Source organism: Melanostigma gelatinosum (assembly GCF_949748355.1).
Source record: "Melanostigma gelatinosum genome assembly, chromosome: 8".
NCBI classification, from domain to species: Eukaryota; Metazoa; Chordata; class Actinopteri; order Perciformes; family Zoarcidae; genus Melanostigma; species Melanostigma gelatinosum.
This window is the reverse complement of record NC_136641.1, coordinates 16,932,210-16,958,232: the sequence shown is the minus strand read 5'-3', so window position 1 is coordinate 16,958,232 and position 26,023 is coordinate 16,932,210. Positions and strand designations below refer to the sequence as shown.

The window sequence follows — 26,023 nt, the reverse complement described above, 5'->3', positions numbered from 1 at the left end:
CAGCTGCACATTATTTTAGCATGCTAGCATGGCTGTTGACCTGTTTTAACATCAACTCTTATCATTAACAAACATTTAAAAAACATTATAATCCCTTAAATTTGGTTATTTATGAATTGTGCTCAGGTGTGTAAGCATTATATTTTGAACGTTCTCAATACTTTCTGTACTGCTTTTTCTCCATTTTTGTTTATTTCTTACACGCCAATAAAATACATCTCTGATTTGCTTATCCGTTTTGGTCCAATCCACATACGAATATACAGTTGAACAAAATGGTGTTCCTCTCTGAAGCCAATGTGCAAAACAAAAGCATAACATGGACAAAACAAAAATCCAGACAAAACACAAATCAACAAAACCCTGAGAAAAAAAGACCCTGAGAGACCTGTCTAACAGCACAATTTCGACTGTACATAATATAATTATATGTAAGAAAATATTAGGAACAATATGATTAAATACAGCAGCAATGTTTGAAAAAGATTCTATAGAACATGTAAAACTTACTATTTAGTACTTAAAAGTAATAGTTGTAGGGACCAGCACATATTCCAACTCATCTCTCTCTCTCTCTCTCTCTCTCTCTCTCTCTCTCTCTCTCTCTCTCTCTCTCTCTCTCTCTCTCTCTCTCTCTCTCGCTCTCTCTCTCTCTCTCTCTCTCTCTCTCCCTCCATTTATCTCTGGATCCATCAGGAACACAGCACGCTCCGAGGGTAAATACAAACAAACAGGGCCTTCCCTCACTGCTCCCTCTCTCCATCCATCCAGGGGAGTTTATGTGGGATAGAGTGATAGCATCTTTCCGCTCCATGGTCTCTATCGCGCCACGCTGCACTTCACAAACACAGAGAAAACACACAAAGGAAACGTTCACTTCAAGCCTTCACACAAGCCTTTTATTTCTCTTTTATCTGTAACGGAGAAGCATCAGCGACACTCAATACCCCCCCCCCCCCCAACCCCTCAATTTAGAAACACAAGAATTATAGAAAAATCTGGGGTCAGTTAAAGAAGAGAGACAAATTCACTCGAAGCCTTTTCCCACAGTCTGTACATTTGACTGAAACTGTTTGAAAACTTCTGGCCATGCACACATGCTTAACATTTTTTAAATCATGAAATAGGACACACAGAGGTTGATGCCGCACACTTAACTTTTTTGACAGAGACAGATGTATGTGTGGTTTGTGTGCCTGTGAAGCCGAGGATTATAGGTATACAGCTTCTGGAAATGTGCATTCTCTCACTCTCTGCTCGTTTATTTTAGTGATTATAATCCCTCCATCACACCAGAAAGGGCTAGACTCCATAATGATCCTTCCCAAGGGCATTAGGTGATGATTGGTGCTGCAGAGGCAATTATCTTTCCATTTCTCCCCGCTCTCTGTATCTCTCTTGCCCTTTTTCCATTCTTTGTATTCATGAAAGCCAGCAATATTCTCTTGTTACTAATAAAAATCACATAACACACAGATATGCACAGACACACACAGGCAGACACAGCTTTCTGGTCAGGTTTCATTCATGGGTCCAGTGGTGGCAGCCCCATCTCAGTGGGGTGTGTGTGTGTGTGTGTGTGTGTGTGTGCATGTGTGTGTTTCTGTCTGTTAGGCGGGGTCAGACCAGCACTTGTTGATTCTGGTGCATCGAATTACTGCCCGTCTGTCACATCCAATTACAGCTTTGGACTGCTGACGCACACAGCCTGCCTCTGTATGTGTGTGTGCGGGTGTTTGTCGCTCACCTCCGGCTGTGTCGTGCTGACGTGACGAGCCACAAGTATCCGCTTGCGATTTGGCTGGCTTGCCACTATTTTCATCACACTCAGGGATAATCCCATCGCTGGTGTTTCTGTCAGTATCACTGAACAAGTCCGATGATTGGCATTTTTGGTCATAAATAAGTCTTTTTCATGAAGTAGCCCAGCTATTTAATAATTGCTCTTGAATTTTAGGAGCTTTCTTGACCACTATCAATGTATGATACAGCGACCAAGTCAAAACTAATTTTAATATTTATTTGAGGGCAGTTAATTGGTCATTCAGATGCATCTTCCACGTGCCTGGTTCCCTTGACTCTTTTTAGTTTTCCATGCATTTACTGTTTTCTTTTTTCTGCCCTCAGAATAGACTCACCATGTGTGAGCCACTGTTTGACCTAAAAACAAAAACAATGTGCCTATTTGGTTAATTTCTTTACAATAACCTTAGACACACACACACTAACGCTGAGCTCCATATATCAGCTATATATCAGTGTTTCTAAGCATTCTGAACTTACTAACTGGCTTTTACATGCAGCCATTTCTGAAATGAAATATCAGTTGCAGTGCTTGTAGCATGACTTTGGGAAACGGTGAAACATTTTCTCTTTCACTCGTTTTTTATTTCTTGCTGTCTGGATAGAGTTTCCGACGCACCCTTGTTGCTTCCAACAATATCTGTTGCTCTGGCAACTTGTTGGTTGTACTGTGTCATGATGATTCATACTTCTACAACTGTGTTATCTAACTTGTGGTGTTTCCAGTTCAGTTCAAGTTCCAGCTCCCAGTATTTAGTCTAACCCTCAAAACACCCATCTACCTTTTTTTCTATCGACAGCAGGTAGTTGCTCTCACTCTCATGCAATGTATTCTTATAGAAACGTAAGTAACCACTATCTTTATGTAAGGTTGTACAAACTGTGGCTAAACAAGTGTTAACATGATATTTCATATTCAGTTGTTCATATCAGAATGCTGCTTTTATTTGATTTCCTACATCACACCTCTAGTTTGTGTTTTGCAACAAGTGTAACTGAACTCTTTCTTGCTCAGTTTGAAAGTGTCTCCTTATCCTTTTCACTCCAAGGCGTCTGCACTGCTCCCAGAAAAGTGTGAAAGTGTGAACTTGAAAGCTAGTCAACGATTGAGGAGTAGGAGGGAGAGTTGAAAAAAAAGAGAGAGAGAATCAGGGGTTTATTATTTCTGTCCAGTGTTTTCTTTCACAGTTCCATCACCCAGTGTGGAGAGGGATCCTTTTCCCCAACACGGTGTCAGGGAGGCCACACACAAACTGTGCATGTGAAAGCGCATGGTCAACTGCGCATGGTCAACTCCACACACCCACACTCACATACGCGCACAATCCTATGGATGTCAGCAAAGGTCACAGCACTTACACACTCTCTCTCCATCACTCAGCACTCTCTTCTGTCTTGGCTGTGTCTCTTTCTTCTGAGAGAAGTCTTGCTCTTCTCTCACCCCAGCTTTCTTTTTGTTTCTGTTTTACATGAACTGGATTCCCTTTAGTGGAGAGATCAACAAATACATCTTTTCTCAAGCTATCTTTTGCCAATATAGTGTTATTCCAATGCAAAAACATTTGATGGTGAGTTTTGAAAACAAAGTATACTCAAAGAAAACACTCTCTCCCTGGCTTTTGCTACTTTGCTTCCAACCCGCTTCCTTGTCCTCCTCCTCTGACCTCCTTTAGCCCCCTCAGTTTCCTCTTTCAGCTTCCCAGGATGCCATGCGGGAGACGGCTGAGGGGATCAGGGAGCTGGAGAGGGCACTGAGGGAGAGCATGAACACCTCCGCACATAGGGAGGCTCTCTGGGCGCAAGAGGAGGCTGCCCGTGTTCAGGCCCAGAGACAGGTTGACCCGATGTTTCACACACTGTATTCACTCATTCACACACACACACACAGATAGTCCCATGCATCCCTACCTTTAAAATTGAATGCAGGTAACAGCTCACCTAGAACTAAGAAGGACCAGTGGAAAAAATGTGAGGAACTTACGGTAACTGCAGTGCACACCCATGTGGCTAAGAGTGTAACTGCAGGCAGACTGCCGTAAATGAATGATCGTTAATCCCTTAATATGTCACGATTAAACAACAAATAACATTCTTGCAAAATAGTCTTATGTTTTAAATGAATGTCTGTTATCTCCTTTTCCATTTTATGTTGCTCATTAAGTTTGCTGTTGCATGCTTGAAAATGTGAGCAAATGTTTAACATATTGTGAGTTTATGTGCATGTAATCTGAATTAATTAACAAACGTGTAGACCTGTAGTCTTGATGGAGTACAGGCTGCCCTTTTACTCTGTTTGTCCTGCTATCTGTGAGTCTTTCTGAATGCCAGCTGGTCAGTCTACACTTTTAAGAACGTCTAAAAAGTTTATGTGTGTGCATTTGTAATGCCTGAGTGTGTGTGTGTGTGTGTGTGTGTGTGTGTGTGTGTGAGAGAGAGCGTGGCTGTGTCTGTGGTGGGAAAGAGAAACAGGGCAAGGGAGTGTGTTTCCTCCTGGTGTGAGTGTGCATTTGAATGAGAATGACCTTGCATTGCTGATGAGTGCCACAAGTAACATGAGAGCAATCGGCGGTTAAAACAAGAAGTAACATTTTGAGGCAGAATAGTGGCTGCATTGCTTCAAACACACACACATGCTCACACACGCACGCATGCACGCACGCACACACGCGCGCACACACACACACACACGCACATATTTTGAGGTATAATCTGATAGAGGATAACTTAAAAAGATGAAGTGAGGAGATTGGTGGACAGAGTGGGAAATTAAGAGGTCAAACTCAGTTTAGAAAAGTCTGTTAGAGCCAATGCTAACTGTGGCTGTTTTCTTTCCCCTCCTTTTTTCAATTTCTGTACTTTACACGCTTGACTTACAGTCAGCATGGATACTGTTTATCAAACAATATTCTGATCCACTGAGAAGTCCGAAAGAATATTTATGTCTGCGGGACTTTTCGCACGCAAACAAGTGGATGATTCACCGAAGTTTACCCCTGCGTAGCCAGAGTCACAGGGAAACCCTTTCCTTGCTTGTGCCACGTTAACGTTAACTCATTGACCCCAAAAGTCATTGTCAACTTGCTTTCATTTCAAGTCAATCCAGACCCTCCACATAGAGAACATAATGAGCCAGCATGCAGTCATACTGGAGTCTGCACTTGACATGTATTGAGCCAAAATAGAGTTGCAGTCGCGCTACTGACTGACGGAAAGGTACCCATTTGACCCGGCACTCTAGCTGCTCCGTCGTTGATGCTCACAGCTACAGTAGGCGCTGTCAACACATTGAATTTTGTCAGCCAGCATGACGTCACCGCATAACGAGGCAGGAGTCAACATGCCATTAACATGCAGTTACACAGTCGTCAGTCAACTGCCGATCTTGCCTCAGACTCTCGAGAAAAACAGTGTGTGTGGAAAGGGATGTTGGGGGGATAGAGTGGGACAGGTCCTTCTGAAACATCACCTGACCCTGGCACCGTTTCAGAGCGCCCTGCCAGACTCACATTCTCACATTTCTCTCCCCCCCCCATGCAGTCTTTCCTTGGTTTTCTTCTTTCTTCTTGCTCCCCTCTGTCCCAGAGTAATCAGTCTCATGATGTGTAATACGCTAAACAAAGTCTTCCATCAGCCTGACCTACTGAAATGAAGCATGGGTAATGCCCTGGGTCACTTTTCTTCACACCCCCGCTCTCTAAGTCTCTCACTCTCGCTCTTATCTTTCTCCTGCCATCATGTCTGCTGTTCATCCATTGTCCCAAGCCTCGTTCTTTCCCATCTGCCTTCTTAACTTGTCTCAGCCAATTATCTCCTCACTCTCTCTCCCTTTCTCTCCATATCTGTTCCCATCTCTCGTCTTCTCTCTCCCTCTGTGGCGTTTGAACTAGGCCTCTGAACCAGCAACACCGACGCAAATGGACAAGAGGGATTTGGCCCTTACCTCTGAGGCCCCAATCAGCTTAGCACCTAAAGGGGCTTTGGGCCAGTCTTAGTGAGCCTTAGCCTGGCTCGGGGGCTTTGCCTTGAAGTTGAGCTAAATTAGCACGCACAGGCTCACTGCTAAGCTGATTAGGTCCTTAATTTCACTAAAATGCATTGTATTCCTTATTAATGATGTGATTGTGAAGTGAGGGCTAGCCTGGGTGGTGGATAATGGGGGACTGGGAGGTAGGCAGACGGTGCATGAGGCTTGATAGACATGTGGTGGGTGTAAATGGAGTTGTGTGTGTGTGACCCTTGACTCTCAAGATGAAAAGACTGGCTTTGGATTGTTTTAAACCTGAAAGAAGACATCAAACATTAAGCATGGTGTGATTTTGGACGGTTGCATGTCTTGTTGATATTGGGTATATTAACTGCTGGATACTACTTCGGCCAATTGTTGTTGGCAGGGATTTTTTTTCAAATCAATGCTTTGTCACATTTCAAGGAAGTCATGACAGAAAGTTGTCCCTTTTCCCACCATTTAAAATATCTGTATTCCCCACTCGCTTGGCTTTCACCTTTTCTTCTCTCGCTCCACATGTGATATTCATGAACAGTCAGTGAGAACATTATCTGACATCTGTGAAACACACAGAGAAAGCCAGCGGAGATGGAGAGTGTCCTGAAAATGTGTGAACGATTTGGCCCCTTCATAAAAGAGGCCCATTCCTTTTTTTCATGTCCTACCCCATGGAGTGCTTCCCCCGAATACTGCTTCTCTTTTCTTTCTTTCCCTTTGCTCATTTGAGATCCAACACTTCAGAATTTATTGTTTGACTATCTTATACCTCAAATCTGTGCATCCTCAGAATTGAACAAAGATACATTCTAATTCCTGCGGCCACCATTTACATAACCCGAACGAGCCTCCCCAGTACTCCATCCTATTGTAAAGAACTTGTTGTTACACAATTACACACTTCCTGTCTTAGGATAATGACACCCTGAGGTCACATCCTGTCTTTTAGACACGCAGGTTGGCCTGCATGGCTTGAGGGCATGTGTGTGCAGAGGGAGGAGACGTAGTCGAGGGGTCGAGCATTATTCTCACCTGCTCTGAAGTAGAGCCACACTTGAGAGTGAGATAAAATAAGTGGAGGAAGGTGGGAGAGAAGAGAGAACCCTTGTTTCCAGTCCAAGGGTCAGCGGACATATCATTCAACGAACCTTTAGTCATTTCACCTGCATTTAGATGTCAACTGGCCATTTGTTGTGTTGAATTCTGGCATTTTAACACACCCCCATGTAGTGGAATAAAAGTGTATCTGATTATTTTTCCATGTCCCTGTGTACGTGTGTGAGACTGCAAGTATATTGTATGTAAGTTATATGCTTTCATGTAAACAGAGACATGTGGCAAGTATCCTGGTATGTTTTGATACTGTTTAAGCCTGTGCATATTTGTTTCCCTTGAATAGTTGGAGCAGCTGATGGGGGCTTTAGAGAATACACGCCAGGAGCTGGATGCCACCAAACTGCATCTGTCCTCCACTCAGCAGTCCCTGCACGAGAGAGACGGACACCTTAATAATCTTCGCCAGGAGAGACGCAAACAGCTGGAGGAGATTCTGGAGATGAAGTTAGTCTCGCACTCAGCCAAATATCTACCTATCTGCCTTAATCTACTCATGCAGTAACTCTTTTTAAATTGTTACAGGCCACACATAATAATGATCACATATTCTGTGACCATGTGCTGTGCTGTACATTCATGATTATGCATTTCTCTAATCTGTGAAAGAAAGACTTCCACTTGGCTTATGCACGAGTGTTATAAGGATATCAGTGCCGAGGTGTGTTTTGAAGCAGGATCAGCAGTTGTTTATAGCTGCCTTGTGAAAAGTAAAATTTATTGAGTACAGGTGGTCCAGCTTTAGACTGGGGGTCAGAAAAAATATGCGTTTGGCTGTTTTCTTTTCCTATGTGTGACGAGAAGGAGGACACAAGAGCTGCACTTCCATGTGTGAGTGCGTGTCAGTGGGTATGAATGAATGTGTGAGTGAAGTTCAGTGATCTGTCAGTGGAGCGGCTACATGTGTGTTTGCTTTGAGCTCTCTGATTGAAGGCGCATGGAGCCACATATCTGGTTGTCACAGAGAAATGCCTTTAATGTCAGCCACTCGGTACAGTACAAAAGGGAAGGCTGGAACATATGTATTGAAAACACAACTTTTGAAATCCATTACGCCTCACAAACTCCTCTGATCACACTAACTCTAAAGGAATGTGTGTATGCGTATGTGTATGTGCCAGAGACTGAGAAAGAGAGCGCCCTTGCCCGTGTCTCTGCACACACATGCACTTGGGATACAAAACATCTTCCTGTCTGTTCCAATTCCCACCATCCAAACATTACCAGGGATGTTTAGCAGAGGAAATGTATTAAATATGATACTGACACAATCCATGCTTCTAGGGATGTACGTGAAATTAGTAAAAATGTACGTGAAATTAGAGAAACGGGAATAATACTTTTGTTGTCTTATATTATCATTATATTACCACTCTAAAGATGTCCGAGGAAGAGGGTAAGTGTGATGGTTGGTTGACATAAACAGCACAAAGTAGATGGGATTCTTTGCCTTTGTGTTTGAGACTTTGACTGAATGCAAGTCTCCACTGGTAAGAGCTAATGGAGGGGGCACAGGGGGCACGAGTGTGTGTGTGGTCTCTTGTGGCTTTGAACCTGTATGTGTCTGTGTGAATGAGGAGGTCAGAGGCAGGAGTTTGGGGTCACTGATGATGACGATTAAAGGACTGTTGAATTTGCGAGGGGCGAAGCTTCGTGAGACTGACTTACATCTGAACTAGCCACAAAGATACGCATGCAGAATGTACACACAACCTCAGTGGAACTCACATATAATCAGTCACGTCTGCAGACATGCACATAATTACACAAACCTTGGCTTTCTGCTTTAAAAGGGGCCATATTCCCACAGCACGACTCTGGTCCAAGTTAGCACAGGGAAAACGAAACAGGAAAGATAAGACAGAGAAAGAGAGGTAACAAGAGAGAGTGAGAGGGAAGGGGAGTTAGCGTGAAAGCAAAAAGAAAATGAGACAGAAAGAGAGAATGAGAGGGAGGGGAGGATGGAATTGAGGGGCTACACAAACTGAAGTATTTCAAATCTTAGAAATCATGAGAGAAGTTTGATTGCATGCCAAGTTTCTCCTTCTCACCGCTGTAATGTGGCATTTGTCAAGAAGACCAGCTGAAGCAAACCATGTGAGGCACGTTCCCCAGTGAACTGCGGAGCTCTCTGTGTGTGTGTGTTAATGTGCGTGTGTGTATGAGCGAGCGAGAGAGAGAGAGAGAGAGAGAGGACTCCTGGCTTTTCAACAATGCTGATCAAAGAATCATTTTCAATATCCTCTCATTGTATGATGGGTTTCCAAGTGTGTGTGTGTGATATAAAGAGATAAAGTAAAAAAGACACAGAGTGCATTTTCATATTTGCCTTTTTTAGACAGAGTGCTGCATGCTTGATGTATAAGGAGCGGTGCGGGTCTGCTCTATCATCCCACACCAGATTGAGTTTCCACCATACTGTACAGTACACGCCCCCCCCCCCCCCCCCCCCACACACACACAGATGGCCTCCAGAGGAACTAGTCATTAAATGAGTCTTGGGTCACAGGTTGTAGGTGCACAATAGAGAAATTATGTGTTTGGACATTTTGAAAGCTAATCATTGAGATGTTTCCATTGTCTGAATGGGATAATACTACATGCCACAACATTGCAGTGGCTTACTCAACCTGATCCTCCTGTAGACACTGGGAATGCCGCTGATATTATCTCTGTTTACATTTTCGTGATGGAAAAAGATAATAGAGCAAAGAAAAAGGTAACAGCAGCTTTGAGGCAGGCAAAGAGATGCAGAGTTGACAAAGTGGAACTTTTTAGAGGTAGATGAGGGGGGAGTTGACAATTGAGACATGGAGGGGAAAATCATGCAAACATGAGTAGAATGTCTCTGCAAGATTAAGCAAAAGAGAGAAATTGAAGCAGAGAGTTAGGGTCAATGATAAAATGGGAGAGTGATTGATGGAGGGGGTGATGGAAGAAGGGAGGCGGAGAATGATGGAGGAAGTGGTGGAAGAAAGAAGAGGGAAAAGATTGAGAATAGCTGTGAGGGAAGGTGCAGAGTCTGGTTCGCAGAGGAGTTGAGCTGGAGGGGAAGAATGACCAAACACAACATACCATGTATCAGAAAACACCTGCAACACATCCACCTGTTAATTCAAAATTTGATTTTCACATAAGAAAGTCGAAATGGAAGTGTAAAATATATTTATTCGAAAATATGTTCATGCTAGGCTGAGTTGGAGAAATAGAGAAAGATATAAAAAAAGCCAATGGAAATATATTTTTGAACACATGATGATGTTCAGTGCATATTTTTGCTTTATTGTTTTGTTATATTTCTCTACTTTACCAAACTACACCTTGGACAAAAATACCACATAGACAAAGAACATTAATTCCTCAGTGTAACATGAAACCAGGAGCTCTATCAATTACACACTCTTATGCCCTTGTCTTGAATTTTTGCTGAACAGTTTTCACATCACGTCACGTCATTATTTGGATAGAAACATAATCTTTTGTGGCATTCTACAAAAGCAAAATATGGACTATATCTCATGCATACTCCTTTTTTAGCATGTCATTAAATCAAACATGCATCAGCAAATGGGCTATTCGACTGTGAATTTAATAACCTGTAACCGCGAAAATCAATTCTTTCCGTGAAGTGTGTTCATGTATCGTTTGTTATAGTAATCCATGGCATAATGAAGCTTAGAGCAGTCGCGACATTATGACTTTCAAATCCCCCAATCTAGACATCCTGTCTGCACAGCGCCATTACCATGGTTACAATGACTAAACATACAGAGAGACCAGCTGTACTGGCAAGGTCATGTCCCTGCTCAGTGATCTCCCTGAGGGGCCCGGACACACACACACACACACACACACAAAAAGGTATCTTTTCATATCCATATTTTCAACCAGCAAGCAGCATTGCGTTCACAATGCTTTGAAATTACATTCACATACACATACACTGGTAGAATCACAGATATGGTGTTTCAGTGCCTTTGTTGTGATAAGTAATGATGAGACATCGAGGGTCGGTGCAGTGTGTGAATGGGATTATCTGTATTGCAGTGATGAGGAGGGGCTGACCACACATCACCTTCCTCACTCTGCAAGCGCGTTTGTATGTGTGTCGCCTCGTGGGAACTTCGGGCCATTCATCATGTCTGTCTGTGCTCCCGTGCCCTCTGACACGCGTGTTTACCTTCGACATGTGTGTCGGCTGCGGGCCTGTAGGTGTGCTATTATGTCAGGGCCTAGGCATGCTCCACCCTCCTCCTCCTCCTCCTCCTCCTTTGAGGTTTTGTCAATGGAGGGCTTCATTACATGGAAATCCCTGCTTCTAAGACCTTGGTCAGTACAGTAAGGTAATGACAGACTTCTACCTGGATCCCATACAGTAAGCTTCAAGGATGGAGACTCCAGAGTTTCCTCAGTATAGTCAGCTTTTGATTTGGATATTGCTCTGTTCAGCCAATGCAACTGAAGGTTAAGGGCCATGAATTTAACTTTTCTGACCCATTTTTCCGTGGACCATGTTATTCTCTGGGAATGCACTCTGCAAACGTCATGTCTTAAGCTCACTTCTCTCAGAGTTTGGCTGTTCTAGTATCAATTATGGTTATTTTTTTATCGCTACTTTGGAATATTTTATTGGTGCTCATATCCGCAAAGTATCTTTGGCGAACATTAACGAACCCAGTACATATGATTTGGAGGTTTTATGTCCTGTACAGTATGTGAAACCCTGACTTGAGTTTAGTAAAACGAACACACACTCTGTTTGCCTGCAGTATGGTTACTGTTGCTGTCATAGCAGAGAGGATTTGTCAGCCACGGCGTAACCGGGTGAAGTGGCATTGTCTCCTAATGTATGAATGATTGGAAGGTGGAGCTGTCTAATGAAGTTGATGTTGAACTGAAAGACAAGTTGACGCTCTGAGATTATTGGTCGGAATGAGAGGACAGCGCATTTACTATTTGTGTGTGTTTAGTTAAACTGATAGACAGAGATTGAATAGTCTTTCCAGAGACAGAAAGAACGTCTTGTCTTGATCTGAACACATAATGACGATTGGGGGATTGTGACACACAAAAAGAATGCAGTGATTGACAACGAGAGAGGAAGGGGGGCTTCCACGTCAAGGAGCCTATGGGAAGATATCGCATGTGGAAAAAGCTTTCATCTTCGTACTGAGTCAGTTTGCCCCACTAGAGTAACATCATTCTTTCATAGTCTCTTCTTACTTTTACTTCATCACTCCTTTAAGGCTGACCTCCTTAACTTCTTCTGAGTAGCACATGCTCTCCCTCCCTCTCTTTTTTGTCTTGTTCTATCTCTGGACGGGTGGAAGAAGGCCTGGAATTTATCACACATACCTTATAATTACTATCACAGGAAACGGTCCTGAGGAAGTAGCTCTACTAATTAGTGTCAGTCGCAAAGACACATGCACATACTTGCACGCGCTCACTCAAACACACACAGACACACACAGACACAGCTAATTAGCATCATTTGGCTGATGTAGAAGTCTCGGGAAAGCTCATTCTTATTGGCCTTAGGGAGACGAACACCCCCAAGATTACCCGGTTGTATAAATTTCGAGACTAATTGATTGGAAGTCTTGTGTGTGTCTGCCTGTGTGTGTTTGTGTGTCGGAGCATTTAAGTGTGCGCATGAGTGGGCAATTGATTAGGTGGGCCCTGCGGCCATAAAGAGGCAGACCAGGACACAGGACCCAGAGGTGACCAGTGACGGCCTCCTTAACGACGGTCCTGCCCTCAGGGTCACCAAAGGAATGAGAAGAAGGAAGGGGAGGTCAAGGGAGGAGGTGTTGTCAGTGTAGAAAGAAAGATATTGTCATGCCAGTAAAGCACATTTTAATTAAAAATCTAGAGAGACATGCAGATTGATATATGCAGTTGAGCTATAACACGGACAGATCAATAGCAGCAGAGAAAGAGTACCAAGAGCTAACTGAAAGCCCAATGAGAGTGTGCAGCAGTGAGAGACTTTAGAAAGAAAAGGGATGAGTTATTTGAAGTGCAGCTATGTTGTTGGATGTGCTGGGTTGTAAAACAGCCATTAAAACAGTGGCCTAGTAAAATGCCCTCATGGTTTACCATTATGGGCACATGAAATGCTGGCATACCCACACAAGTGAGTCAATGGGGCTTACTGGCATATATTCACACACACTGTAAACACCTCCAATCCTCTGTGGTTGGCACACACACACGCACACGCACACACACACCCACACACACACACACACACACACACACCTGAGCTCGGGCTCCTGTTTTTCTCCTCTGTGGCTTTTCCGGTTACTGCTGTCTGTCTTTATCTGAGTATAAGTATGTCTCAGTGTCTCGGTCTGTGTCCCTTCCCCTTTTGTTTTGCACATTTTACAGATCAATTAAAAAAAGCACAATGCTTTCTGTTTGTCTCCGCAGGTTTAGTTCTACACATTCTCATCTAGTTTTTCTTAATCAGAGCAAGATATTGTTACATAAAGCCCTCACTAAGGGCTTAGTCTTTCTGACTCTTTGTTGGTTTCACTGGAGTTTTATTGGCTCCGTACATTTCTCAGTCTTGCTGAGATGGTTCCCAGGAGGTTTTAATAGAAAACAATAGTAGAACAGACTGCTTCCCAGCACCGGGTTGCTCCAACGCTGCACACCAGTCAGCATACACCACAGCAGCCCCTGGCACGTCTGAATTGTGTGCGTGTGTGCATGTGTGTGTGTGTGTGTGTCTGATCACTTTAATTCAGGGATGTAGACCCAAACTGTAATTATCATTATGTACTTCTCGGCAGTGGCAGGAAACAGCCCAAGCAAGTTTGGATGAGCGTGTATATCCTCACTGATGCGCATTGAATGTGTTTGTGTGCAAAGAATAACATGTGCACACATGAATTTGTGTGTGTGCGTGCGTGTGCGTGTGCATGTGTGCACATAGAAGCAATGATGTGAGGAGCATGAGAGCTATTAGCAGTGAAAGATAAGCAGATTGTGCCAGTGGCTATGTGATGATTTTTCCTGCTCTTGTCTTGGCCCTGCTCTTGTTCATTTGGTCTCTGCTAAATGGAGACATATTGGAAACATGACTGTTCTCTCGGGGGCCGGTGGGTATCCAGAGTTTAGGCCTGGAAAGCAGAGGAAAGAAGAAGAAATGAGAGGAGAAGGGAAGTAGGGGAAATGAAAGGAGAAGGGTGGAAAGAGAAAAAGAAGAAATACAAATAAAATCAGGGGAGAGATAGGGGTCATTGGAGTTAAGCTCACCGCTAGGATTTAAACTCATAAAAATAGAAGCAAAAATGTTCTTATTTGTTTATGGAGAGAAATTACCGTTCACAAGCATCATAGACACTGTTAGGTTTCACAACTTTGCAGTAAAACCGTTGTCTCATTTTTACGATATCAGAGTTGATGTCCAGCAAAAAGCGAAGCAAAACCAACTGAAACGAGAAGGAAAGAGAAAAAAATAACACACCGAACTAAAACCCAAAGTTTATTTGGAGAAAGCGTCACATCTATTCAAGATGGCAACCGCAGTTTAATCCGTGTAGTCCTTCATCTTTAAAGCTAGCATCAATATGACAGAAAAGGCCTTCATGTGGGCGGACAGACTGCGCAGACAGGACTGGTCACCACTAAACAAACAACACAGGAATCCTGCAGAGACAAGAATGGCGAGAGGCAGTGTGAGCGAAGACAATGGCACGACTTTCAGGACGTAGATGAAACGCAGAATATAGACAGTGTGTGCATGCATGATTGAGAATTTGGCCATTTATGACTGTCTTGATATGAAGTATGTCTGGTGTAATTTAAGTCAAGATCAGAGAACTGAGGAATAAGCCGTGCCATTTTAGCATACAATATTCAAAGCCTGAACAAGACAGTATGTCTTCACTGGCATTACTGTAACCAAAACCCCAGTGAATTAAAAACAATATGTATACATATCCGTTATTATGAAGTGTGAGGCATTTGGAAAGAGGATGAGGTTGACATTACTGTTACAGAGCATGTGGTGCGTTTCCTTTCCGTCTGTGTTTACACTTAACCTGTAGCACCCATTGAAGCATTCTGCAACAGAAACCACGATTCAGTCAAACTGGAATGTACAGACGGCATACGTACAATCCAGGAATCAGTAGCGCTTACTCTTTCAGTGGTAGCTGTTTTTCTAATATCCATCGAGAATAAATGTCCTTTAATCTGTTTTGGCTATGATATCAAAAAGCACTCCTTGCTACTTTTTTCCCCACATTATCATCAAATATATACTTTTTCTAAAATAAAAAAATCAATGGGATAATGTGTAGCCTACAGCTAGCTATTTCACTAATTAATGGCAACAATTTATGGTATACAAATATTAGAAATGTCTTGTTCACCATAAACATGTGCATTACACTGTAGTACCACTGACATGCCCGATAGTGAATAGTCTAACTTACTCAGAAAATAAAAACTGACTATACCTTAAGCCTGTTCTCAACACACACACACACACACACACACACACACACACACACACACACACACACACACACACACACACACACACACACACACACACACACACACACACATATGCACGCACACATTCAATCACAATAACATGCACTGACATATCTGACATGTCTCTGGTCCACTCATGCCATAGGTCTCCGGGTTCAGCATTTACTGAAATCAAATGTGTGTGTTTGGCTTTGGGTTACACACTCGATTGAATTAGAGAAATGGTGCACACTCGCTCACTTACTCACACACATACACGCACACACACACAGCCTCACAGGGACACAGATCTCTATTAAGTTAAAAAAGAGAGCTGAGTGTCTTCTTCCATTCCAAGGGCTTTTATGTGATAAGATCGGCTTGAGGTGCTCTCCTATGCAGGATTCCTGAGCACATCAAACAACAGTAAACCACATCACAGAGGCAGGAAGAGCTCAGCTCCATTAGCCAGCCCATAAAGAACATGTGTATGTGTAACAGGAGAGCTACGCGAGCCACTACAAAAGGTACAGAATACACACACAGGACAAACGTCCTAAGGTATGCAGTCCTCTGTCATACTCACAAGTCTGTGTGCATTTGGGTGCAAATGCCCATGCACGCAATTATATTTGCACAGATAAACATTGCTGTGTGTGTGTATGGTGTGTATGGTCTAAGGAGGCAACAAGTACTGTTTGTTCATAGTCCTCATACCATTCATATATATAAAGCCAGAACCATATACTTACGATATGAGTGTGTGTGTGTGTGTGTGTGTATATATATAAATGTACACACACTGGCTTTATCATTATAATATGAGCACTTTCTGCGTTTTATTCATTCCAATCGAGTCTTGAGCTTTTCAAAAAGTGGCACAGGGGCATGGCTGTATTAGTACACAACTGGTACATACCTCCAGCAAACACAACCTAGCCAACACTAAATCTGCAATGCTCCTCCATCTCTCCATCCTGTCCTCCATCACTTTTTGCAAAAAGAGACGTCTCTCTTATGAGGTGTTTAGTGACGAAAGGCCAAAGAGACACCCAACTACAGCAAGAGAGAGACAGGAAGACAAAGAGAGAGGAGGAAAGGGGTTTCGGGGGGGGGGAGAGAAGTTGACCCAGATTGAGTTTACCAGTTTTTCTTCCATTTATTTGAAACAGATCTTTACTGTATGTGCTGTCCAAACCACAGGCAGTGAGATATCACCTTCTACTCAGGCTCCAGAGGATCTGATTCAAACTGGATGTCCATCACTTACTGTGACTGGCCTTGCTCTGATGTCTTAATCTACTGTGCAGAAGGGACTCAAGAACCAAGATGAGAAACATAAATGGCATGTTTTAAACTGCATCAAACAATAGCATAAAGAGAAAGTAGGTGCATCGTGATGATGTGGATGGTGACAAATGTCTCCCAATGACAGAATGAAATGGAGACACAGGCCCACCCGGCTCTCTGCTAAACCATCGTAACATGTATTAAACCAGTGGATTAGGCTGCCTGCTAGCATTACAGGCATTCCCGTGCCAGTCAGCGATGTTCTGCCCACCGAGGTTAACATTTAATCCTAAAGATGACATATACACAAACAGTGTTATTGCCGCTGACGCCGCACAGGATGCCAGTGCAGAGGGAGCATGCAAATGGTGCTGAGACTGACATGCAAGTGTGTGTTGTGAATGGAGGCTCATGGTAGCACAAGCCTTGAAATGTGTGGTGAGGAGAAAGAGACGGCGAGTGGATGGCGAGGGGGAAACAGAGGGTGTTCAGAGTGGAGTTCTGCACCATGGCAGGCCGTAATTGCTCGCGGCTCCTGTTGTGTGTTTGGCTTTGTTTGAGCATGTCCAATACAACCAGTCATAGGGGAGCCTCTACCAGAGCAAACACACAAACACAGGGCGGAACCATAGAGAAGGCTTTTATGGTGTTGAAGACTTCAGTAATGCGACACCTAGGGCAAACACAGAGTAATAAAGCAATTGCAGCACATTGTTTGGATCCTTCTCCTTGCATGGTTTGTTTGTCAGACTCGGAGTGTCGGTTTCCTGACATCAGTGTCCTGACATGTCACTTTGGGAGCTCAGTGCACGATAAACATACATGCACGTCTGTGCACGCACATAGACGTGCAAAAACAGTACAAATTCAGCATCACCACTACATGCATTTATGCAGATACACAAAGACACAAGCCCACATGTATCTGCACGCACACCACACTGCAGACATCTCGACATGTCAGTCATCGTGTGTTTCGTGCCAGTGTTCCCCCAAACTTCTAAGCAGATTCCTTTGAGTGCATGACTGGAGATACAAGAGCAATAAACATTTATTTCTTGCTTGCTGACGTGTATTCCCCACATGCTCTTCACCTCGTTTCAAAGTTGATGTTCTGCGACACAGACGGAGTTTTGTGTGAAAATGTTTGTACGTGCGTCTGTACCCTTCCCAGCTGAGTCTATTTTGGATCCTCTGTAGCTCTGAGGTGGTCTCCAGCCCATCCTCGGCACAAAATGAGAGCTGATTGTTAATGCACACCCTGTCATCACAGTGTGGTTGTAAAATAAGCCCAGTCTTTTTGACTTGTAAGTGGTGCAGACTTATGTTTTTTTTTTTTACTCTTTCCGCCACATGACTGCGTGCCACTTTCTCTGAAATTCAGTCTTCCTGTATTATCTCAGCATGTTTCTCCTTCAAAGTTCAGTAAACACAAAAACACACCTGTGTTCTCGCTGCTGGAACAGTTGTGGGAAACCTAACAACTCTGAAACAGACCATGTTCGCTCTATTTAGAACACACCTATACAAATCTACAAATGCATATAGTCACAGCAAGTCATTGTGTCATCTGCAAAATCGCATCATGGCGTTTGTCTGCTCAGATTATTGGTAAGAGAGAAAATAATAGAATACAAAAAGGTATAGTAAAGAATACAAAGTCAATTTGTTGTCAAACCTTTTCCTTGGTTTCACATCAGTTTCATCTTAAATCAGAGCCTAAATTTGACCAAAAAATACGCAAGTACAAAAATTCAGCAGTTGCATTACATGATCATCCTGTGTGTCTTGGATATATTCATATTTATACGCATATCTTGGTTGTATATGTTTTTTTGTGTGCATTTCATTACATACATTAAGCCTACTTACATGCAAAATACATTTCCACACTTTGTACATAAAGGCATATTTGGTTAATAGAAGCTTTTTTTGTATCTATTGATTCAATAATTCAAATTGTACAAACATATAACATTGCATAATGCTACAAAACCAACTTAAAATATGATACCTTTTGGCCTACAGAGTAGATGGATAATGAGAAAGAATACCAAAGGCATTTTCTATGTGCGGTTTTCTCAGTATTAAGCCAGCTATGTGTTTGCCTAGAGACGCAGTTACACAGGTGTTTAGGTGTGCGCACATATGACGTAGGATGTCGTCATGACGTAACCCAGTGGTTTGTGGACTGACGTTTCGAAGACTCGAGTTCGGCGTTTGGGCCTTCGCCATCTTGCATTACAGCACACACCATCTTGGCTTTTTACAACCAATGAACGGTAATGACCATATTTGGACTGAGGAGGAGAAATGTAAAGATGCTTTGTACGGCTCTGGTAGTGGTAGTAACCTGTCAATCACAAGCTAGCCCGCCCTAAAGCATACTCCGCTTTATGGTCTATTATACTCTAAATGGGACCATCATTTACTAAATTGACATCATGCTGTATTCAAGAAGACTTGAAACTAGCTATTAAGAACATAAACTAATCTTTACAATGTTTAGTGAGTTAATAAATCAAGTGAGAAGTAGGGTCATTTTCTCATAGACTTCCATAAAATCTGACTTCTTTTTGCAACCAGAGGAGTCGCCCCCAGCTGGCCAGTAGAGATAATGCAAGTGTTGAGACACTTACGCATTGGCTTCACTCTTCAGAGTCGCCAGTTGCCGCCAGTTGCCGCCAGTTGCCGCCTTGGTGCGCACCTAGACTCACCAGGAGGTGGCAGTGCACAATAAGAAGTAATGGTTCTCATGTGGTCAAAAATCCGAAGTGCCATTACTCAGTACTGGTGAGCAGCGGCCCATTTCAGGCACTGCCTAAAATGAATATTAGTCCGGGCAACAGAAACATCTTCTACACTTCTGCTGTCTTTATGTCACTGTCACAAACAGTCCTTTATCAGTTCTAAAGTTATTTTAGATTTTCCATAAAACAAATGAAATCATTTTTACAATGACTATTTGTAGATCAATATAATCATCTGGAGGTAAAACCTCAAATATATTTTGAATCTATAGTTTTGTATGTGTGTGTGTGTGTGTGTTTCTGACAGTGAAAAAGTGAAGGTATATTAGAAACTCAGTTAGTTAATGATCTCACTTAGTCTTACCCACAGTTCTCAGATGTCAGTGGAGCACATCCGTGTCTTTACACAGAACAGCACCATCGTAATACTCTTTACTGCCTGGTCACAGCATGCACACACACTCAACGCTCACACACATAGAGGCAGATGCATCAAGCCGTGTCGCCCTCCTGCATATAAACACAAACACATTTATGTGCACAAACACATGTATACCTCTTAAGGTCCCTGATGTTCCGACTGAAACTCCGTGCATGATTGACGAGTGACCACAGACAGAATGATCAATTCAGACTCAAGAACATGACAAATTAAAAATGAACTCGTTCCCACACATACAGACACACTCCTGTATGAAACCACAGCATGGAAAATAACTGAGTGGAAGCCATTGTTAAAATGACTGTGACGTAATATACCAAGGGAGCTGGCTCGGCTGTGTGTGTGTTATCTGGATATCAGTGGGTCTGTCCGCAGCATCTGACTGCACACAACCAGTGGTCTCTTTATTAAAAACCAGAGGCATGTTTGAATCCATCCACAGGTGTGTGGATTGAAAAAGATGACAAAACATAATAAAGGCAAAAGGAAACTGGACTCTAGGAAGACAACCTGAGGCAAGGAGCTGAAAGATATAAGAGCTGGTGTAGTTTTTGCTGCAGTGATTACAAGACACGCACTAATGCTGTTTCGTGCTTGCATCCTCGTGCACTAGTCCATGTGTTTGCGCTTGCAGCTTCAATTTTCATATGCTCGTAAAATGCATAAACACACACGCTTTCAAATATTTTCCACGAACAAGAAGTGCCATAATGACAAGAGCGCAGGTTGTTTCAATGTGTCTTCTTCACACGGAAGATATTCACAACCACTATACTTTACAAGTACGGATATGTCTCTATTGGGAATTCACACCGACTGACGAACAAGAAAATGCAATGACACAACCGGCTCAATGCACCAGAGGCGTGATCTGTCTACACCAGCTTCAACATACAAATTACCCAGATTATAGAGCGGTGTGGGTCTATCTGTCTGTCTGTCTGTTTGTGTGTGTGTGTGTGTGTGTGAGAGAGAATGTGTATGTGAGTGTGCATGTGTGTTCTTGTGTCTACTCCCTGTTTGTGTTGATGTGAACGTGCTCAGATGTGTGTGTGTGTGTGTGCTTCCAAATGTGTGTATTGACAGGGAAATAATAGTGAGTTTTTTTTATCAGAAGGCCAGGTAGTAATCATGTTTCTCTTTGATCCCATGATCCTCACTGATCTGTTGAAATATCCAGCAAACCTGTCCAGACCTGGCAACAGCTTCTCTAATCAGCACCCTACCTAGACCACTGTGTGTGTGTGTGTGTGTGTGTGTGTGAGACAGAGATGGACTTTCTGTCTGTCTCTCTATGTCTGCGTCTCTTGCTTTGCATATATTTTCCCCCTTATGCACTGTAAAGCTGGGCTAATGAAGTCTGTATAAGTCAGTATGCGGTCAGAGTGTGTTTGTGTAGCAGACTGTAAAGAAAGCACGTGTTTCCTGCTGCTTCAAAGCAGAGCAGTTTGAGCCTCTTTAGTTTTACTTAGATTTTACCATCCTTCATTAAAAGAAACCCAAATTAACCAAGGTTGGACTCAGAGGATTGCTAATTATTAGCAGATGTGTGAGCATGTGCGTGCTCAATCTATGTGCCTTGCACATGCAGGTGGTAAGAACATTTACTCAAGCACTGCACTTAAAGATACTCAAGCTTCCTGAGTTACTTAATTGTTCGACTCCACTGCATGTCAATGGAAAACACTGTACTTGTTGATTCCACTACATTTATTTGACATCTATAGTCAACCAACTGTGCAACATAAAAAGGCTGGCAACACAGTCATCTTTCACTAAAAATAATCACACAGAAATAAAAAAAATAGAATGATGAATTATCTTAAGTCAAATTCTGAGTGCAGGACTTTTACTTGTAATGTATTTTTACATTGTAGTATCATATTATCTCGTTCACTTTATAAATGTCCCATAGGTGCGCCTGATTTGGTTTCAGTTTTCAGACCTTCATCAAGTTATTTTCATTACAAACTGGTACCATATATAGCCAACAACATCTCATTCTTCCACCACTGTGCACATCTTTGTGAACGGGTGTATTACAAAGCATGACAGAATATCCTATAGATATTCATGTGCACATTGTTTAGGGATATATGTTGCAGTAACTGTAAAAAAGATTTTTTTTTACCACTATATACTTTTTAACTTTAAAAAACCCATCCCTCCCAACATTTGGTTACGGTTCAGGTTTCATTCTGTGAAATGAATGGCGCTCTCTGCTGGGAACACACACAAGACATTGTGGGTATTGTAGTTCTCCGGGTGTGCCGTTTAAAATAATACTTGAGCTCATGTATCTGTGATTGGAAAGAACTGTGATTGGCTGATGGAGTGTGGGGTGAATGTTAGTATGACCTGGTGTGTCTTTTACACACTGACGGGAAATCAACTGGTCCAAGCTCCAAGGAAAGCTATAATTTTAGAGTAATACAGGCCAAAGGAGCATACACACATTTTCTCTCTCAAACGCGCATATACGCACACTCGGCTTGCACGGAGTTAAGTCCAAGCTGTGCTATAGTAACCACATTAATTGGTTTGTGTAATTGTCTGGCAAAGCATTGTGGGAAACAGCCCATACAGATCTGTCCCTTCACCTCAAACCACTTTTTAAACATGGACTCCCATCGTCATGACAGTGCTATCCAGGAAATTGCTGAACATGTGTGTTTATATAGGTGTGTGTGTGTTATTCTGTGATTGACCATATGTGTGTGTGCGTGTCTCCATGGCTCCTTTAAGGGAAGTGAGTGTGGTGGCCTCCCATTCCACCGCATGTCGGCTGTGGTTCAGCTGTGGTCCACCGCCAGGCCCTACATTTGGAGCACAGAGAAAATACACTAGGGGTACTTGCTCCCACAGTTTTCTGGACCCGTCTTTCATCGGTTTGTGTGTACTTGTGTATTTTGGGTGCACTCTTGTGTGTGTCCGTATGTGTAATACTGCGCCCCTGCGCTGTATTTCCAGGCTGCAGTTGACCGTAGTGAGAGAACCCGTACAGAGGACAGGAAAGGCAGGAGGAATGGGGAGAGAGGAAAGCAAGGCGGGTAATTGAAGGGTTCAGGGTAATACTTAGGCCAAGGATGGCTGTTTCAACGTGTTTGCATAACCTCCTTGAACTTAATATTTAGCCCCACTCTGGAGTGAGTATAGGGCACGACAAAGCCAAATAGAGAATGATAAAGGTAGAGAGAAGTCGAATGATAGATAAAGAGGTTCAAGTCCAAAGCGGAGGTGATGCCATTCTCTCCTCCGATGAGAGGCTCCTCTCTTTGATTAGCTAAAGAATGGGAGGAGAGACACATTGTGGTGGCCTTCCTGTCTGATGAGCTGTGTTTGACAGATGGCTGTTTTAACAAGGTCGAACACACAAGACTATACAGAGGACTTCGACTTCAAATTACGCAGCACAGAAGGTGTCCTCCTGGTATTTTCAGTTTACATTCCTGACAGTTTACAGCACAGGCATTACTGTAGCTCCTCTCACCGTAGTGCAGGAAAAGAGGGCAGAGAATAATGCTCCTGTTTCTATCTAATATGAGATGCACATCATATTTTGCAGGCATCTTAATCACACTTTTTAGATGTGAGGATTTTCTTTTACATCACTTTAAATTGATTAACTTATGAAATTGGAGGGTTGGACACACAAAAAGGAACTCTAGGAAATAATAGGGTATTTAGAAAAATATTTTTGACTAGATTATGAATTAATAATACAAAATAATTGGGAACAGCATATGTATGTTGCAGGTGACTCTACTTTTTTCATCGTTGACCTCAACAAAACACCATCTCCTGCCACATATTGTATCGTCTCATCTTTTGAAGTATGTGTGCATGTTTCTTCCGCTCTCCTTGTGTGTGTGTGTGTGTGTGTGTGTGAGTGTGTGTTCTTACAGTAGTGTGACTGGAGCAGTGTTACTGATTCTATGACCCTTACCTCTCCCAGATGACAGGGAGCTTTAAACAACCCAGCTGCTGTATGTGTGTGTGTGTCTCACTGCGAGGCAGGGGAGCCCTACACGTGTGTGGTACAGTACAGCCCCCTGTCTTGTTTCTTGTGCCTTGGGGAGACACTGTCAGTCAGCTGAAAGGCAATAAAGACAGATAACAAACTTTAGGAGAACGGAGAACCCTGCTGGATCCCTGGAGGTTTAGGGTCAGGGCTCACCTCATTGGTTGAAGCCAGGTAGGCAGGCTTTGTGCCAGACAGCTCTTGAAATTGGCAGATGCTTCCACTAATCTCATGTTTATTGTGTTTTTCTCGCATTGATGTTAAAGACCAAGGTTGCACAGTAAAAAGTACGCCCACACAAGCACTCAAGCAAACACTGGCACAGATGGAGACACCGATGTTTGTCCAAATGGGAAAGAGCTGTCGGTGACATCATAATCATCGCTGACATCCCACTAGGCCTGTTTATTTATCTATTCTGTTTTTACAACAACAGGAATCCACCCGACCCCGAGCTGATCCTCAGAACGTGATGCAATGGAACTGGAAGTGAGAGAGAACACTTTAAGCCCCTAGTCGTTCTGTCAAAGCCAGAGCTTGTGTTTATTAAATGAATAGTTCATCATTTTTGGGAATACCTTCAACTATGAGATCAATATCGACACACACACACACACACACACACACAGATGCAATTATTCTTTGCAGGCCGCACCGGTCGCTTCTGCTGAATTTTGATATTTTTGGTTGATTTTTCAACTGCATCATCACTTGTGCAGCAGCTTTTTTTGCTCACTATTAATATGAATTCAACTATGAATGGTGTCAGTTTTAAAAACAATCATTTGACCCGTTTACATTGACACTATTAGACATCTTTTATAAGGACGACTACTTCTGTGCTATTTGGCCGTTTGGTCATCGAGAGCAGAGAAATCAATGGAAGGCTGATATATATTTATTTATTTTTCTTTATTTTCTGCATCCAAGGAGGCTATGATGGTACCAGTTTGTTGTAATGATGAGTAATTGATTAAATTAAACAGTCTGCGTGTGTTAGTGGATGAATGTCTACCTTTGATAAAGCCGGTTTGATCTGGATGAGTTATGGATGGAGTGACTTTGTCTAATCTGTGAGTTAATGCCTTAGTGATGATTTTAATATCTACATTGAGAAGAGAAATGGGACGGTAACTAGAAGGAAGAGTTGGATCTTTGTTTGGTTTGAGGAGGAGTGATATACTGGCTGTGTTCATGTTGGCTGGAAATTGCAAATTTTGTTTTATTTCAGTTATCATTTTGTAAAAGAGTGGAGCTAGAATGAACCAGAAGTGTTTATAGAACTCAGCTGGGAAGCCATCGGGACCTGGTGCTTTGTTATTGGGCATAAGATTGAGAGCAGTAAAAAGTTCGTCCTGTGTTAATGGTGAGTGAAGTCTGTTGATTTGTTCTTTGTTAAGCGGTGGTAAATCAATGCTGTTGAGAAATGAATTGATGTCTTCTTGATTTGGGTTCTTTTTAGATGAATATAGATTGGCATAAAAACTTCTGAGGATTTTATTTATTTCATCGGGTGAATTTGTGGGCTTCCCTGCAGAGTCCTTGATGATTGAGATTGTTGTTTTTTCTTTATTTCGTTTAATTTGATTTGCCAGATATTTACCGGATTTATTGCTATGGTGAAAATGTTCTTGTCTAAGTCTGTGTATGAGGAATTGAGTTTTATTATTTATAATTTAATTTCTTTGGAATTTGTACTTTCTTAATTCGTTCTGGGTTTCCGTTGTTGGGTTTCTTGCATTAATGGTTTCGAGTCGGTTGATTTGTTGTTCCAGTTCAGCTTCTTGTTGTTTTTCTTTCTTTGTTTTGTAAACAGAGAATGAGATGATTATTCCTCTAAAACCTGCTTTCCATGTTTCCCACAGAAGGGTTGGTGATGACTCTGGAAGGACGCCCACTCTTTTTTAATAAGACTATCAAACTGAGGGTCTTTGAGAAGAGATGTATTGAAGCTCCATCTAGTGACAGGTTTATGTAGGGTAACTCTGTTCCAAATAAATGTTACGGGAGCATGGTCGCTAATAATGACAGGATGGATCTTCGAGTCTGAAATATTAGATATGATTGAATTGCTGTTGAGGAAGAAGTCAATGCGTGAGTATGAGTGG

The 26,023-nt window shown here is 42.5% G+C and overlaps 1 pseudogene across 1 annotated transcript in view; it reads left to right on the top strand.

Moving 5' to 3' along the window:
• Window positions 1-26,023, top strand: part of LOC306780693 (ERC protein 2-like) — a 96,797-nt pseudogene that overhangs the window by 55,596 nt on the left and 15,178 nt on the right. The window contains exons 12-13 of the transcript in view: window positions 3,486-3,638; window positions 7,206-7,366. The product of the transcript in view is annotated as an ERC protein 2-like (transcript). The remainder of the gene's footprint in view (window positions 1-3,485; window positions 3,639-7,205; window positions 7,367-26,023) is intronic.